At 38.6% G+C, this 17,234-nt stretch overlaps 1 protein-coding gene and 1 non-coding gene across 2 annotated transcripts in view; one reads left to right on the top strand and one right to left on the bottom strand.

Annotated features, from left to right (window-relative positions):
* ZMAT4 (zinc finger matrin-type 4) overlaps nt 1-17,234 on the bottom strand; it is a 359,613-nt gene that overhangs the window by 173,625 nt on the left and 168,754 nt on the right. The window lies entirely within an intron of this gene.
* On the top strand, nt 5,189-5,315 carry LOC131820729 (small nucleolar RNA SNORA32). Its single transcript, XR_009349754.1, has one exon. It is a non-coding gene; the product is annotated as a small nucleolar RNA SNORA32 (small nucleolar RNA).

Raw genomic sequence — 17,234 nt, 5'->3', positions numbered from 1 at the left:
TGAGTACATCTCTACTAATGCCCTTCTTTTACATTCTTCACAGAAACTATTTTGCATTCTAAAATTGCGTTTTTTAAAATTTTATTTATTTTTTAATTTCTTTTCAGTGTTCCAGAATTCATTGTTTATGCACCACACCCAGTGCTCCATGCAATATATGCCCTCCATAATACCCACCACCAGGCTCACCCAACCTCCCACCCCCCGCCCCTTCAAAATCCTCAGATTGTTTCTCAGAGTTCACAGTCTCTCATGGTTTGTCTCCCCTTCCAATTTCCCCCACCTCACTTCTCCTCTCCATCTCCCCATGTCCTCGTGTTATTCTTTATGCTCCACAAATAAGTGAACCCATATGATAATCGACTCTCTTTTGTGGATTCAAAAGTTGGGTATTGATCCTTTCTGATGGAGACATAATACTCCATTGTATATATGAACCATATCTTCTTTATCCATTCATCCGTTGAAGGGCATCTTGGTTCTTTCCACAGTTTGGAGACTGTGGCCATTGCTGCTATGAACATTGGGATACAGATGGCCCTTTTTTTCACTGTATCTGTACCTTCGGGGTAAATACGCAGTAGTGCAATTGCAGGGTCATAGGGAAGCTCTATTTTTAATTTCTTAAGGAATCTCCACACTGTTTTCCAAAGTGGCTGCACCAACTTGCATTCCCACCAACAGTGTAAGGGGGTTCCCCTTTCTCCACATAGTCTCCAACACTTGTTGTTTACTGTCTTGTTAATTTTGGCCATTCTAACTGGTGTAAGTTGGTATCTCAATGTGGTTTTGATTTGAATCTTCCTGATGGCTAGTGATAATGAACATTTTTTCATGGGTCTGTTAACCATTTGTATGTCTTCATTGGAGAAGTGTCTTTTCATGTCTTCTTCCCATTTTGTGACAGGATTATCTGTTTTTTGAGTGTTGAGTTTGAGGAGTCATTTATAGATCTTGGATATTAGCCCTTTGTCTGTACTGTCATTTGCAAATATCTTCTCCCATTCCATGGGCTGCCTCTTTGATTTGTTGACTGTTTCCTTTGCTGTGTAGAAGCTTTTGATCTTGATGAAGTCCCAAAAGTTCATCTTCGCTTTTGTTTCCTTTGCTTTCAGCTAGGGTAACTGAGGCAGAAGACAGAATTAGTGATCTAGAGGACAAACTGATCAAGAAAAAGGATCAGGAGGAGGCCTGGAACAAACAGCTTAGAAGCCATGAAAACAGAATTAGGGAAATAAATGATGCCATGAAATGTTCCAACATCAGAATTATTGGAATCCCTAAGGGGGGAGAAAGAAGGCTAGAGGATATAGTTGAACACATTCTCCATGAAAATCTTCCCAATCTGGCAAATGGAACCAGAGTTCATGTCCTAGAGACAGAAAGGTCTCCCCGCAAGATCACAGAACCTAGAAAGACCTCGAGACACCTAATTGTGAAACTGATGAATCATAATTTTAGACTTGAGCTCTTGAAAGCAGCTAGGGAAAAGAGATTCCTTAAGTACAGAGGAAGGCCCATCAGAATAACATCAGGCCTGTCCACATAAACCTGGCAAGCCAGAAAGGGTTGGCAAGATGTATTCAGGGCACTAAATGAAAAGAACATGCAACCCAGAATACTTTATCCAGCAAGACTGACATTCAAAATGGATGGAGAGATAAAGGCTTCCAAGACTGGCAAGGTATAAAAGAGTATGTGACCACCAAGCTTGTACTACAAGAAATATTAAGGTGGGAGGGATTCTATAAAAGAAGAAAGAACCCAAGAGTATTATTGCACAGAAATATATGGAGACAATATACAGAAACAAGGACTTCACAAGTAACATGATGTCAATAAAAACGCATCTCTCAATAATCATTCTCAATGTGGATGGCCTAAACACTCCATAAAATGGCACAGGGTTGCAGATTGGATAAAACGACAGGATCCATCCATATGTTGCTACAAGAGACCTATTTTGAACCCAAGGATACATCCAGACTGAAAGTGAAGGGACAGAGAAGCATCTTTCATGCCAATGGGCCTCAAAAGAAAGCTGGGTAGTGATTCTCATATCAGATAAATTAGATTTTAAACTAAAGACTGTAGTCAGAGATACAGAAGGACACTACATCATGCTTTTGATATTTGAAACTAAATTACTCAGTACTGTATGCTCAATTACCTAGAATAGCACTGTCATACAGCATAGAGTTCAGGCCACATATATGGTCACATTTAAATTTTCTAATAGCCATATTAAAAGAAACAAGAACTTGTGAAATTAATTTTCTAAAAATATATTTTTTATTTAGTCTAATAAACCTAAACTCTTTTCCTTTCAACATGTATTCAACATAAGAATTATTAATGGGGTATTTCATACTCTTTTTTCATACTAAGATTTTGAAATCTGGTATATATTTTACACTTATAGCACATATCAAATTATCCATGTTTTAAGTTCCAATTATCCATGGCTCCACAGGCTAGAAGCTACTAGACTGGGCAGTATAGCTCTGGAACACAATGAGTAATTTTTAAATATTAGTTGAATAAAAAAATTAGTGAATATATGAAGGAATGAGTGAGTGAATAAATAAATGAATAAATTCCCATTTTTACAGATCATGAAAATGAAATTTGCCAATGTGTGATACTTTTAGAATGTGGGAGAGCTGATTTTTGAATCCCTGTCTAGCTAAATTCAAAATGGTACTATTTCCATGATCCTGCATTGGCATCTTGGGTCAGTCTTTTCATCAAAAATGTCCAAGGACTCTTTTCTAAGGAAAAATAAATTCCCTACTATGACATTTAGAGTCTGCTACCAACTAACTCCCAACATACTTTTTTAGTCTTTCTCCTCTGCACTGCTTTTCAAACATAATATGTTCCAAGAAAATGGATTTCTTCAAGGTCAGGAACACAAAGGACCCTGCCAAGGGGATGGCTCAAAATCCCAGCTCTAAATTTTCCTTCTCCCCAACTCCTAGCTGCTTGCTCCTATTCAACACTGCAAGTAAGTAAAGATTTGATTTGTCAGGTCTCATTTTTATATCAGGTTAAAAAGCAGTAGTCTTCCTCACTAGACTAGACTTCTTTCTTATGTCCGCTTTTGTCTCTCCCCCAGGACAGTACCTAACACCTAGTAGCTAGAAAACTGTTGAATGAGTATATGATAGAAAAAATAAACCAGTGAAGGAACTCTAGCTATCTTCCAACTATATCAGGTACATCCCTACATGTCTTTGTTCACATGGCTCATCCCACTCAGAATTCCTTCAGTTTCTCTATATGCAAGGGTCACTCAAACATCATCTCCTTCATCAAGGCCCCCTCAGTAGCTTCTACTGGAGAGAGAGAGACCTCATTCTTCCCTCCTGCCTGCAGAACTTCATTTAACCTTCTCCCCACACACTAACATCATTCAGCTTACATCTTATTCTCTCTTATGGAATGTTAATTCCTTGGACTAAAAATGCATTGTCCCTAGCCTCCAACACAGTGTTTTGTGTGATGTGATATGAAAAACATGAAATATTAAATTAAAGAGGAGCAGAGTTGGTTTCAAAAAATGCCCTGACTTTAGAAGTACTGCATGTCACTTATAATTACTGAGTCTGAAATTCCTCCCCATCATGTGGGAAACAAATTCTACCCTATTTGTGAAATAAAAGTCGGGATGAAAAAACGCAATACATGAAAACATGCTTTGTCATTCAGAAAGTACTATTCTAATTTTTTACATATATATGTCAAGATGGACTAAAGATTGGTTACTTCTTACTTTTTGTATCTTACTTATATCCAATATTTTCTCACTTTTTTACTGGTATATATGTTTAATACCTATCTACTTTCATTATAATATATGCTTCTTGAGGGCAGGAACGTTGTTTTGGCCAGAAGTATAACCTCAGTGTCTGTAAGAGGACCTGTCATTTAATAAATATCTGATGGTTGATGAAAAAAATATACATAAGGAGGATCCTGAGATGTTGGCAGCAGTCTTTTTTTTAATTATTATTATTCCTCTAAATCTCCCAATAAAAACAGAACTGGATAGCCAAAGCAGGGTGGGGGGACCTCACAGACAATAGTCATAACAAAACTAGGTGACAAGATATTTCTATGAACCTCAAAATACAAGCAAATAAAAATAAATCAATAAAAGCCATAAAGATACTGTATGATATCAGCATCTGTACAGGGACAGAGAGTGAAACTGATGGACCTCAGACTAGCAGAACGTCCAATAGCCAGTGGGTGCTCATGAGAAAGTGACATTCCTTTGCTTCTATTTCAAAGCAAAATAAGAAACTTCAGGAAAATGATATAAGAGATGAAAGAGCAACATAAGAATGAGAAAATTCACAAGTTAGGTATAAGAACCACAAAAATAACTGGAAATAAAAGAATAAATCACTTTGGAAATAAAGACTAAACAAGAAGAAAGAGATTATGAATACACACAATGAATAATTCTCTAAGAGAAGTAGAAGTCAAAATGAAGAAAATTTTGTAAAATTCTTAAAGAAGAGATACAAAGAGATTTAATAGCAAGTCACAAATTGGAGAAAGACAAAAGTTATCCAATATAATAATATAAGAAACCTTGAAAAAATAGCCAGAGGAAGGGGGGGAAAGAAACCAAGTACACTGATATTTCATAAAATTAAAATTAAGAAAGTATATATCAAAAGAGAATTATCTGAATATTGATTCAGAACAACTACTGAACTTTTAGAGTAATGTTAAAATTCGGTTGGGCCTTGGAGAAAATAACTTATTTACAAGGGAAATAAAATTCAATCACCATCAGACTTTTCAACTGTGATGATTTATTCCCAAAAACAAATGGAGTAATATATCTTACATTCTCAAGAAAAGAAATGTGACCCCAACTTTTTATATCCAGCAAAACTAACATTTGAATTTAAAAGGCCCAAAGTAAAAACAGACAAGAACTCAGATAACTTTGTTTTCATGAGACTTTCTTGTATCTACTGGAATAAAAGATTCAAATAACCAAAATGACTGGAGAGACATCAATATAAGAATTAATGATAGCATGATTTATATAATGACTTATAGAATCAAGATAAATGGAGGCTCATATATATAAATGGAAGCCCATGTAATGACTATATGTTCAGATAACGTGAATATAATTTTACAATTTAAAAATGGGGAGAATTAATGGTCATTACTAAGGCTTTGAGAGTGTAGTTTCTCATTTGCTGTGGACAAGACCATAACAAAAAATTTCCCACTAGGTTTTTTTTCTACCTGCTACTTTGCTAGCATTCAGCCTATTGGGAACATTTTATCAACTCTGTTCACTTACATTGCCTAGATCAGCACTGTCTAGTATAAATGTAACATGAGCCGTATGTGATTTGGTAATGGTCATATTTCAAATTCTCATCTGACTATATATGACTAGTATATTGAACAGTGCATGCCTAGATCTCTGCTCTTGCAAATGTCTTTTGCTAAATCCTTCTGTATTGCTAATAACCATGCAAGTTGTAATATAATTGGTTTGGTAAAGGGAGGCTGGCTTCAGTTTACATGATCGTCTCTGGAAATGGAAACTTACTTCATGTTCCTGTTATACAAGCGTGACAGTGACACCTGTGGATTGAACAAGTTCTTTTTTAAAGGGCTATTTTGAAGATTATGATTCTCACTTTGGAGGAACTATGGTGATTGTCAGCGACTGGCAGCAGAGGGAATCACAAGTAAAAACTCCTTAAATAAGAATTTATTGACTTTTAATTTAAAAAATGGGGAGAATATATGCTGTAAAAAAAGATTTATCAGTTAATATATAGAGGTGTAGTATTAATATGGTTATTTTGCTGGATGTTATGTGTGTAATATTGAATAAAGTAAATGAGTGCTTTGGGGATATTCTAATTTTGTCATTTCCTGAGGCTTTGAGAATCAAGATGCTCACTGTGGGAAAAGAGTAAACAGAAGATAATGGGATAGTAAACACAAAACTCTGTATTTCTTAGTTCTGTCCACTAAAGAAACCTAAAAACAATTATAAACTTAATACGACATCCCTAGCACTCAAAAACCATACCAATCCTGAAATACCATTCCACACTAAAAGAGACTGCCTTTAAGAGGAAAAATAGGCGATTCCAAGAAGGCTGTAAAATGAGCTTAGGGAATCCTGCCCCACTAACCAACAAGGAAACTATCCAAGATCACTACCACAGTCATGACACAAGGACTGGGGGCAAACTTGAAGAGGCTTCCCCTGGCAAACATGAGACAATTCAAACTTCAAATGAGGTAGTAACTGCAATTGATCAAAACCCATCACATATGTTAAATCTCTGCATTCATAACAGTATTTCTTAAAAGCCTGCTTGGTCGCCTTTGCAGAAGGATAGGGAATCAATTCCTTAATTGGAAAATTGGTAAAATAAAGGGACAGAATCAAGTCATTTTTTTCCTGTCTTTTCTAAAGGAACTATAGTACAGAGTATGGACTAGAGAATGAGGAAAACTGCCTTGTTCAAAATGAGTGTAGTGGATTAATGAAAAAGAAATGATAAAAGAAAACCATTTTGCAACTTTTGGTGAGTTAATGGACCTAGGCATTCCATGTCAGCAGCTGCTATCGTCACAAAAAGAGAGACCATCAGATACTATGCACTTTTTGATGAAAGAACCAACACCATCCCACTACTGCTAAATGCATCCAACCCAAATCCTATCCAATTTCTGGAGCCACCTGCCCATTTGCAAGGAACAGAAAGGATAAAGTGCTAAATGAAACCAGACATACATAATCAGCAAAATCTATACTTTAGAAAACTCTATGGGTCAAATGCCCCCTGAGTTCTTTTACAAGTAAATTATAAGGAAAAAAGCAAATGGAGGGAAAAAACTGATAGATACCCAAGAAAAAAATACATCAAGCTTTTAAAAAGGGGGCAAGACTAGATTTTGGTAATCAGGGAGGCACACTGTGTAATCTAACTATAAAAAAAACCTGAAAAAATGCTTATGGAAAAGTCATCAGGACAGCAGTTATTCTTTGGTGGAACAAAGAGACTCAAGACAGGGATGAGGCAAACAGACGAACCAATGGGAAGATGGGCTACAGTCTATTTCTTGACTTGAGTAGTGGTTACCAGGGTGTTTGCCTTAGTAATACATTCTTCTTTGTAGAATTTTATATCTCTGCTTTATTTTTAATGAAAAAGTACAAATTCCAGTTTGAAATGCTCCTAACTGGCACCCCTAAGTGTTTCCCTAAGTATGACTCTAAAATATTAATGAAGACTGAAAAAGATAGAACACACACTAAAAATTAATTTGATAGACCACCTGATGCCAGAATTTAAAGTGAATTTCTGCCTGCTGCAAGGCATAAGGAGTTCAATTGAGATAAGCTATAAAACTAGAATAGTAATAAGATTTCCTTCATAAGATACTAGTGAGGATTAAATGAATTTGTATGTAGAAAGTACGCAGAATGGTGCCTGACCTAGAGCAAGAGCTATATTTAGGAATAAGCTATTGTTTTTATTATAAACCTCTCCAGAGTTGCAGCTCATAAGAGAAGCCCCTCAGAAAAGATATTGTCTGCACTCCCCATCCTTTGCCCAAGCTCAGATTTGTACCAACAAAAAAATCGAACAACTATCCGTGGTCATATGATGTCTTGAACCGATGAACATTTACTGTTTGCCCTCTTTCTGCATATATCTGTGGCATTCACTCCCAATTCCCAGCTCAGTTGGGAAAGGCAAACTACTGCATATCTACTGGTAGACCCGGCTTCCCATCTCACCAGTGAAAAGATGGGTAATAGGGGCAGAGACAGGGGAGCCTGCAGTGACTCAGCATCTTGGGAATGACAGCTTTAATGGGAGGCATGGATTCCTACCATTGCAAAACCTGTCAGCTAGGGTAGGAAAAGATGCTTCCCACCCAAGCAGACCTTCCGATAAGTTGAAGAATTTGCAAAAACTAGGAACTGGCCAGGAGCTATGCACATAGAGTCACATTTAATAGGCTTAAAAAAAAAAAAAAAAAAGATTAGGTAATTAGCTAACCAGACACCAAGAGAAGTAACTTCTTCCCAAATTTATTTACAAATTTGACGCAAGTTTAACCACTGGAGAAAAATGGAAAAAAAAAAAAAAAAAAAAGGAAAAAATAATTCTGAATTTCTTCTGAAAGCAGAACAAAACAAAACAGTAAAAAGTTGTTATTATTTTAAAAATTAAAAATTTGAGGACCAATTTAGCCTCAAATATGGAAAACAGATTATACAACTATCATTTTTAAGGTATGTTTCTGCTACAGAAAGGTGCAGGTTTATAAAACAAAATAAAAGGAGAAACAACCAGAGAGTACATTCAAATTACTATGTAATATAGGGAAATTTCAAGTCAGCAAGGGAAACAACATTATCAAATAAATGGAAATGTAAGATTGATAACAATTTAGGAAAAGTAATAAAGCCATAAAACAACTAGAAGAAATATATAGAGATAGTCAGATAATCTCAGGATGGGTTGAGATTTTTAAACATAAAATAAAAATAGTTTGAAATAGAAAAGATACACATATCTCACTCCGTGGACATTAAAATGTTCTGCATGTCAAAAAATACCATGAAGATATTTAAAAGAAAATGGTAAACAGTATTAACCATATGCATTTTAAAAATGCTTATTTATATAAAGAGCACCGGAAAAGCTGTAAAAGAAAGCTGACCTCTTCCCCCCCAAATAAGCAGAAAACACAAACTAAAAATGTATAGAAGAAATATGCATGGGGGTGCCAATGTGGCTCACTCAGTTAAGTGTCCAAACCTTGATTTCAGCTCAAGTAATGTTTCCCAGGGTCATGAGATCAAGACCCACATTGGGCTCCATGCTCAGCATCGAGTCTGCTTGAGATTCTCTCTCTCCTTACATACTGCCCATCCTCCAGCTTGAGCATGTGCTCTCTTTCACTCTAAAAGAAATAAAGTCTGTAAAAGAAATATGCACGTCCAGGAGTGCCTAATGGCTCCATCAGTTAAGCATTTGCCATGGGCTCAGGTCACAATCCCAGGGTCCTGGGATCAAGCCCCTCAGCAGGCTTCCTGCTCAGTGGAGAGTCTGCTTTTTTCCTTTCTCTCTGCCCTTCCCCCATGAATCATTCTCTCTCTCTCTATCTCAAATAAATCAAATCTCTAAAAAAAGAAATATGCATGTCCAATAAAAATATGAAAAAAACAATCTTACCAGTAATGACAGAAACATTTATATATTTTTAAATGTTGCCATTTTTACTCATAAAGTTGGTAATATTTTTTTAAAATATCTTATAGTTTTAAAAAATTTCATATTATCAAAGGGGAGGAGAAATCAGCTTTCTAAATCATTTCTTTGAGAAAGATATACCCTTTTTGGAGAGTGATTTGATGATATGTATTAAAAAACTCAAAGACACATTCTTCAAAGAAAGAAAGAAAGAAAGATTGATTCTTCTTGACCAGAAATTTCTTTTCTGGAAATTTATCCAAAAAAGATTATCAAAGATTTGAGCAAATATATACAAGGTTTTTTGCTAAAGCACTAAATACAGCAGTCAAATAAGGATACATTTATATTCTGGAATTAATCGAGGATCATATTCAAATGAACTATGGCATATTAATTATTAAACTGATGTTTAATAAACTGCAGTATATTTATACTGGTGTAGTGAAAAACAAAGTTATAAATGAAAACAAAGGTATTCAAATTAGGATGGATGTTATTCATGGACATGGACCATGATTCCTCATGCATTGCTAAGTTTCTTCATTTGACAATTTTTTAAAAGGTTTTATTTATTTATTTGACATAGAGAGAGATCTTAGTAAGCAGGCAGAGAGGCAGGAATGGCGGGGGAGGGGGGAAGCAGGCTCCCTGCAGAGCAGAGAACCCAATGAAGGGCTCAATCCCAAGACCCTGAGATCGTGACCTGAGTCAAAGGCAGGGGGTTAACCCATTGAGCCACCTAGGCACCCCTCACCTGACATTTTGAAACAAGCATTCATGGAGTTGTCAGCTATGCACTGGGCATAGTACAGGGAACATCGGAGGTAACAGTCCCTGTCACGGATCTCATACTCTAGCCGGGGAAGCTGATAATAATTAAGATAAATAAGTAGAGCACGGAGTATGTTTGTCATGATTGCTCAGGAAGAAAAAAAGAAATGAGGGGGAATACAAGGTTTGTGTAAGAAGTGTTTCGTATTTTAAAGTGGCCCAAGAAGTCCTCATTGTGGAGGGCACTTCTGACTGAAGACGTGAAAGATGTGAGGAAGGGATCACGCAGGCATCTGGAGGAAGAGAGCAAAAAGTAGAGGGAACACCACAGAGAAAAGCCCCCTGTGTTCCTGGTGCAAATCGTAGGTCAGAGTGACTGACACTAATTGAATCAGAGGTACAATCATCTACAGGCAACAGCCAGCATGCTCCCCATGCTGCCACACACAAAAAGCAATAGCAAGAGAGAGATTTTATTTATCCATATGTACATGAGACCCGGGAGAAAAGGGTGGAAACAAAAGCTGGTAAAACGTGCCTTTGAACGTCATTGTAGCTATATGATTACGTAACATGTATTTTTTCTTTGTCATTGATAAGTTATCTAGACATTCTATACTGACTATATATTCCTTTTATTTTTTTAAAAAAAGAAATTTTAAAAAATAATTTTTACAAGAAAGAGTGAGCACATCTTGACTCCCACCATCTTGGAAGTTCACAATCAAAAAGGGAGAGATCACTCATGTTTCAATGAGATTCTCTTTCCACTCTCTGGGAAGAGACCAAGCAACAGATGGAGCAGATCTTTAGGGATATCTAGTAAGCAGAGCCACAGGTATGAGCCACTTCAAAATCTGGGTCCCCTGTCCATGGTCCCTTATCCTACAGGTTCCCTAGTGGGTCAAATTACTTACCTATGTAGACTTCTGAACAAACTGCAGGGCAATGTGGTAACACCCTCACTTTGTAAGCTCTGAAGAAAAACTGCCAAGGCAGCAAGATGTGTGGTGCATTTTGCCCAAATCTAAATCTCCCCATGGCTTTTAATCTTTACCTCTCCAAATGCCTTTCTTCCCATCTTCAGTATCTATAGAGAGGACAATCAGAAACAGACCCTCGGACTCCACTCCCTGTTGCTGTCAGTACTGCTACAGCACTGGGGGAAAGAACTAAAAGGATAAGCTCTGAAGAAAAAGAAAAAGAAAACAAAATAAAAATAATGGAGGGATTTAAAGGAAAAATAAATAAATACCTCAACCAGATTTACCATGAATATTCAGAAATAAAGTCTACATTCTCACAGCGTAGTACTGTAGCGTCAGCATTACCCAAGAACACGCTACTTGTACAATTCCCAGGGCCCCACCCCTGACGTGCATCATCAGTAATTTTCCCAGTAGGACAGAGCTCGTGTGATTCTGTCCTATCTAAAGAATGCTCCAAGTCCACCGCAGGAATTGTTTTCTCAGACTCTCCCACCCTCTACGTAAGGAAAGATCATTTGATTGAGGGCTTCCAAATGGTAAGAACTTTCTGTCAGGAACTCTCCATCACTGCTCTGTGCTCTGTGGAGGTTTCTGAAAGTGGGGTCTCCTGATGATATCCACACCTACCAAGGCTCATTTACTTTGTTAGTGGTCTGACTGGGCTGAAGCTAAGCCATTCACACCTGCTCTAGGGCAGCCTGAGGAGACAACATGCAGTTCTGCTTTTCTCATCCTGTTCCCTCAACTGTGAGCGATCATGTCTATCATTGTGAAATTGTTTCGCTGGTAAGTTAATCTCTCTGGATAATAAACACTGTCCTCTTACGAAAAGTTCTGAGCCCTTTCTTTCAACAAGGAGACTCGATGAAACATTTTGTATCTCTGTTATAAATAATCCTGTAATTTTATCTTCGATTGCTCAATAATACCTTCTTCTCCCAGCAGGGTGGGATCATCCCTTTACTATTAAAACTGGCACACACTGAAGGCCCTTAAGTCCCAATGTGAAGGGGCCAGATGGAAGGTATTCTGAGATTCTCATTTACCATTTAATATGTACTTGGTCTCTGAGGTCGCCTGTACAAAAAGTTCAGAAGAAATTACAAATTCACTCATTTTTCTGTGTCAGTTCAACTAAGCAAACCATCCTTTATAATTATAAAGGGCGATTAAGGTATTGGAAATACCTTCTAATAGGAAATATGCAAAATAAAACATTCAGTAAAATGCCTATTCCTTGAAAAAATAACTTAGGTAGTCATAATTTCAGAGGATCTTTCTATATCAGACAGAGACCAAGTTTAGCAAAGTAAGGGTCCCATGAGCTTGGATGGTATGTGCCTTTTTGCTTTATTTTTATTTTTATTTTTTTTATATTGCTTTATTTTTAAATAAACTTTTATTTTGGAATAGTTTTAAATCTACAGAAAAGTTGAGATGGGATAGTACAGAAAGTTTCTCTATGCCCTTCACTCAGCTTCCCCTTATGTTAACATCTTACATAACCATGATATAGTCTTCGAAATGAGGAAATTAGCACGGGTACATTACTCTAACCTCAACTCCAGACTGCATTAGGCTTTCACCAGTTTTTCCTCTCATGTTCTTTTTCTGTTCCCAGATCCAGTCCAGGATACCACATTGCATTTAGCATGTTGCTTTTTAGTTTTCTTTTACTCCAGCTTCTGGATTGGAACTTCATATAGAATAGCCACTTATAAAGGGCTGTTAATTAACTAACACAGCACCCCATGTTTTATAACTGGTAGCAATTCTGCTCTGCACATGAGGCGACCCATCCTGCAGTGTCACCAGTCAGCCTCTGAGGTTCAGCCAACCTTACCCAGACTTTGACACCATCTCAGCTAGGCCTGGGGTTGGAGCAAGAAATCTATTTTGGGCTCACATAAACTGGACAATCTAACCAAGCACTACTGATTCCTATCCTTGAACATAAAAGCCAGTTTGATGGGGGAGCAATTCTTTGTAATAATACTCCCAGAATGGCTGGAATGACAAATTGTTTAGGAGACTATAGTTTTTGTTTGTTTGTTTGTTTGTTTTTTAATTATCAGTTTATTCAAAGGTTACAATATGACCAGGATCTGGGAAAAGGTGGGAAAAACATAAATCACCCACGATTCCTTGGATAGGATCCTCTTGACAAACTTCCTGTGGAGTTACCTCCTCTCTGGCCTCCCACACCCTCTTCTCAGTGGATTCACCTCTAGAACAATGAGGGAATGAGAGAGAGAGACATGCAGAGGAAAATAAACAAAACCTTTAGCCAAAAGTGAAGTTCAAAAACAGCCCATCCATACCCTGGTCCTCAGGGCGGCTCCAAAGGGATGGTTTCTGGGTATACAAAAATACCTTCCTGAGTGGAAGCAAATGTCTCTCACATCACTGTTAATTCAAGTTCTTCAAAATCTCTCTCTCTCTCTCTCTCTCTCTCCCTCTCTCTCTCTCTCTCTCCCTCTCTCTCTCTCTCTCTCTTCTCTCTCTCTCTCTCACACACACACACACACACACACACACTTCCTAAGGTTCAATTGTGGCCTTGACACAGGATCTCCAGGACCCTTAGATATGAAAAAAACAAATAATCAAGTCTAATTCTTGGAGACACTTAATACTAACCACCCAGATGGGAAATGGGGAAGGCCTGGAAATCAACCGGGGGCACTTCTTAAATGCATTATACCAAACTGAGGATTTTCCTTTTTTTTTTTTTCTTTTTTAAATTAATACATTGGCATAAGAGTTCAATGACAATGCATTAGAGAAAAGAAAAAAAAAAGAATTTAACTAAAAATATAATAAAATTTGTCAATGTAAAAAAATAGAAAGCACTGGAAAATATGCAACTGAACAAATAGAAAATCAGATGGAGAAGATACTCAAAGCCTTCTTAAGTGCAGCTCTCCCATGAACCACAAGAACAAACCCCCACACTCCTCTGAAGCTCCATCCTTCCTTGAGGCTATCTCTGGCCAGGTGTGAGGCTCTGGAGAGAGCTATGGTACGTCTTCCTCAGTAGGACCGAGCAGCCACCTACGAAATCCCCTACTTCCCACCCCTGACGTGAGTGTAGGTCAACAACAGATTTACCTTTCCTTAATTCCGAAGTGAGGATGAATGTCTGCATCTGAACCTACTTACCAACATCTTGGCCATATTACTTAGCTTCAAAAATGTGTTAATGGTCCTTAGTAAAGCAATCTCATTTAGGTGACTGCTGTCACCATGGGTGATGTTCGTCGGCATTGTTCAGTTTGAACAGCACTAGGATTACTGCACCATTCAGTACAATTGTCTCCAAATTTTGCTTAATTATTTTTTTTAATTTTCTAAAAAATGCTATGATTGCTTTGTATGAATACAAACATTCATCTGAGGTCAGAAGCACTTGCATCATCCCTCACTTCTGCTGTCATCACCCATTTGAGTTACAGAAAAAGGATGACAGGGAGTACGACATCAATGGCCAGCTAGGTCACGGGCCAGACAAAATTTCATAGCCATTGCGTAAACCTTTTTAGAAGTCCCTGTCTCCTGACAGCACAATCTGAATGAGAGGGGTGGGGTGGAGAGACAGGCTCAGAGGCAGAATAGCAAATGTCCTGAGAAAGCTATTTTTAAGCCTTAAAGTGACGTTGAGGTTAGAGGTTTCCTGAACCATAGAGCTTTATCTTAAAGCCAAACCATATGTCTGCACTGTAGAACCATTAGCTAGAAGCATCTTAGGCGGGTAGGAATTTCATGTTTATAACAAGGTAAGTACACAATCAGATCACAAATACTTTAAAGTCACTTTTCCACCTCTCTCCTTATGCTTGCAATGATGTTTTTGTAGCATTCTCTGCTCTTCTTTATAAAGAGCCCTAAATGTGCCCTTAAGTAAATTGTCCTTAGATATAATAAAGTCATACATAAACCATTCTCTTGTTTTCCTGTGATACACTAAAATAAAATTAGGTGGTGAGACCCCAAGAGGAAAAGCCAGACTCGGAACACCAACGAACAACCCTCTCTGGCCAAGAGCAAGAGGAGAAAACCATGGAGAAGTGTAGCAGGCTAAAGGAACCACCAATGGAAGAATGGGACTCTACGTGTGGAACAAACTGGCACAGAGACGCAAACACTGTTTCTAGCCATCCTACCTGTGAGCCCATACTCATGCTCCACACAAGAATGCCCACAGAGAAGAACACAGAGTTGGAAGCCCCACCCCACCATGAAGACAAGGCCATTTCTTCCCCACCTGACTGACTCTACAAGTGCATTTTCACTCAGAGAGAATCTAGAAATGGAGGAAGGTCTTCTCTGACTGCAGTAGCAGAAGTGTGGCTTGTTAAAACCATGGGAAACGACCTGGTACTCCAGACTGCAGCTCTCAGAGCATTGCCCATGAATACCAAGAGCCTAAAAGCCTCCTGAGTCAGGACAGAAAAGAAGCAGGGAATGAGCATCCCTCTCCGAGGCCCAAAACATGCCTTCTCATAGAAATTACATTGGAGAGATTGGTTAAGTATAGTCGAAAAGGTTCTCTAGATTCTTGGCCTCAGGAACACGATGAGCTAATGAGGATGAGTAAAGCATGTGGAAATCTAACCAGCGTTTAGAGTATTAGTTCCATGGATAAAAGGTTCCAAACTATGGACAACAGATTCACAAATGAATTATTGAACAAAATACACGTGTACTTTGGTGACTACTGAGGGGCTGGGAGAGGGGCTCGGTTTTTGCCCGTCATCTTGAAGAAAGGCACTGCTGGGGGAAAAGGGTCTGTGGTACTCTCCAGTGTCACACCTAAAATTGCACGTGATACATGCCCCCCCTCCCATGTGGACAGCAGTGTCTTCAAGCCCCTGTAGTGGTTGCCCCTTCACATCAAACCCAGTCAAGACTGTTCCCCCAAAGGCCAGGTGAGCTACCCTGCTTCCTTAGCACCTCAGTGTTCTCCTGGGCTCTGGGGGATTGTCTCCTGTGCACTTATACCTCTCTGTACAAAAGCTACTTCCTCTTGTCAGTTCTTGGCCCAGTCAAGTCCCCCTGGGATAAAGAACCATGGAAAAACAGGCAGATGGACCACACTATGGGACTGCCCTCGGTGATGTAATCTTGAATTGAGGGAGGGGTAGGGATGACAAAGCCCTGCGGGGAGCCAGATCTGGTATCGGTGGTGGACCTATACCCCACAGGAATCAGGGTGTAAAATTACTTCCTTGGCTTTGAGCAGGATTTAAAGTCTATCATATTACACATATGTGATATGCTCTGTCCGTCCCTCGAACCAAAAGAAAAAAAAAAAAAGTTGGATTTTGTCCTAATCTGTTTCGTAGATCAGTACATCATTGGACAGTGTTTTAAGATGGCATCCAGCTTTTCAGTTGTCTGACATATTCACAGCTACTTATTAATTTTCTACTATTGCTGGGCATCAAAAATGAAAAGATATAGGCTCTGACCTTCAGAAATCCATCAGGAAAGGAGAGAGAATGACACATAACTGGGTCAATTGATTTCAATATGTGATATGTTCTATCATAGACAAGGGAAGGCATGGCAGATAGAATAACTCTTCCTAAGAGAGCTGGGAACAGAGAACCCAATGTGGGGCTCAATCCCAGGACCCTGGGGTCACGACCCGAGCTGAAGGCAGAAGCTTTAGCCCACTGAGACACCCAGGTGCCCCCAAATGTTTATTTTTTAAAAAACATTTGTTTGTTTGTTCACCTCCTTATGATGGGAAGGGGCAGATAGAGATGGAGGAGAGAAGCAGACTCCCTGCTGATCACAGAGCCTCACACAGGGCTCGATCTCAGGACCCTGAAATTATGACCTGAGCTAAAATCAAGAATCAACCAACTGAGCCACCCAGGCACCCCAAAGAAGAAATGTTTAAAATGCATTTTGAAGGATGGGAGAGACTTTGCCAAACCTGTGAAATGTGGAGACGAGAAAGGAGACGGCGCCATCTGGAAAAGGGAAGAAAGGCGGCATAGGATACTTGGGGGAGGATATGAAGTGGACGGATCAGCACCGGCAGGAACAAAGAGAGGCTCGAGATCTAGGATGAGAAGGGAAGCTGGTGCTCACAGCCCTCCACACCCATCTGCAGAAGAGCTGTTTTGACCGATGGATTGCCAGTCAAGATTATACTTCTTGTGTAACCCATTTGTATTTCCACTAATAA

Source organism: Mustela lutreola, chromosome 18 (assembly GCF_030435805.1).
Source record: "Mustela lutreola isolate mMusLut2 chromosome 18, mMusLut2.pri, whole genome shotgun sequence".
Taxonomy (NCBI): Eukaryota; Metazoa; Chordata; class Mammalia; order Carnivora; family Mustelidae; genus Mustela; species Mustela lutreola.
Note: the sequence above shows the minus strand (reverse complement) of the source record. Positions and strands in the feature narration are given on the sequence as shown.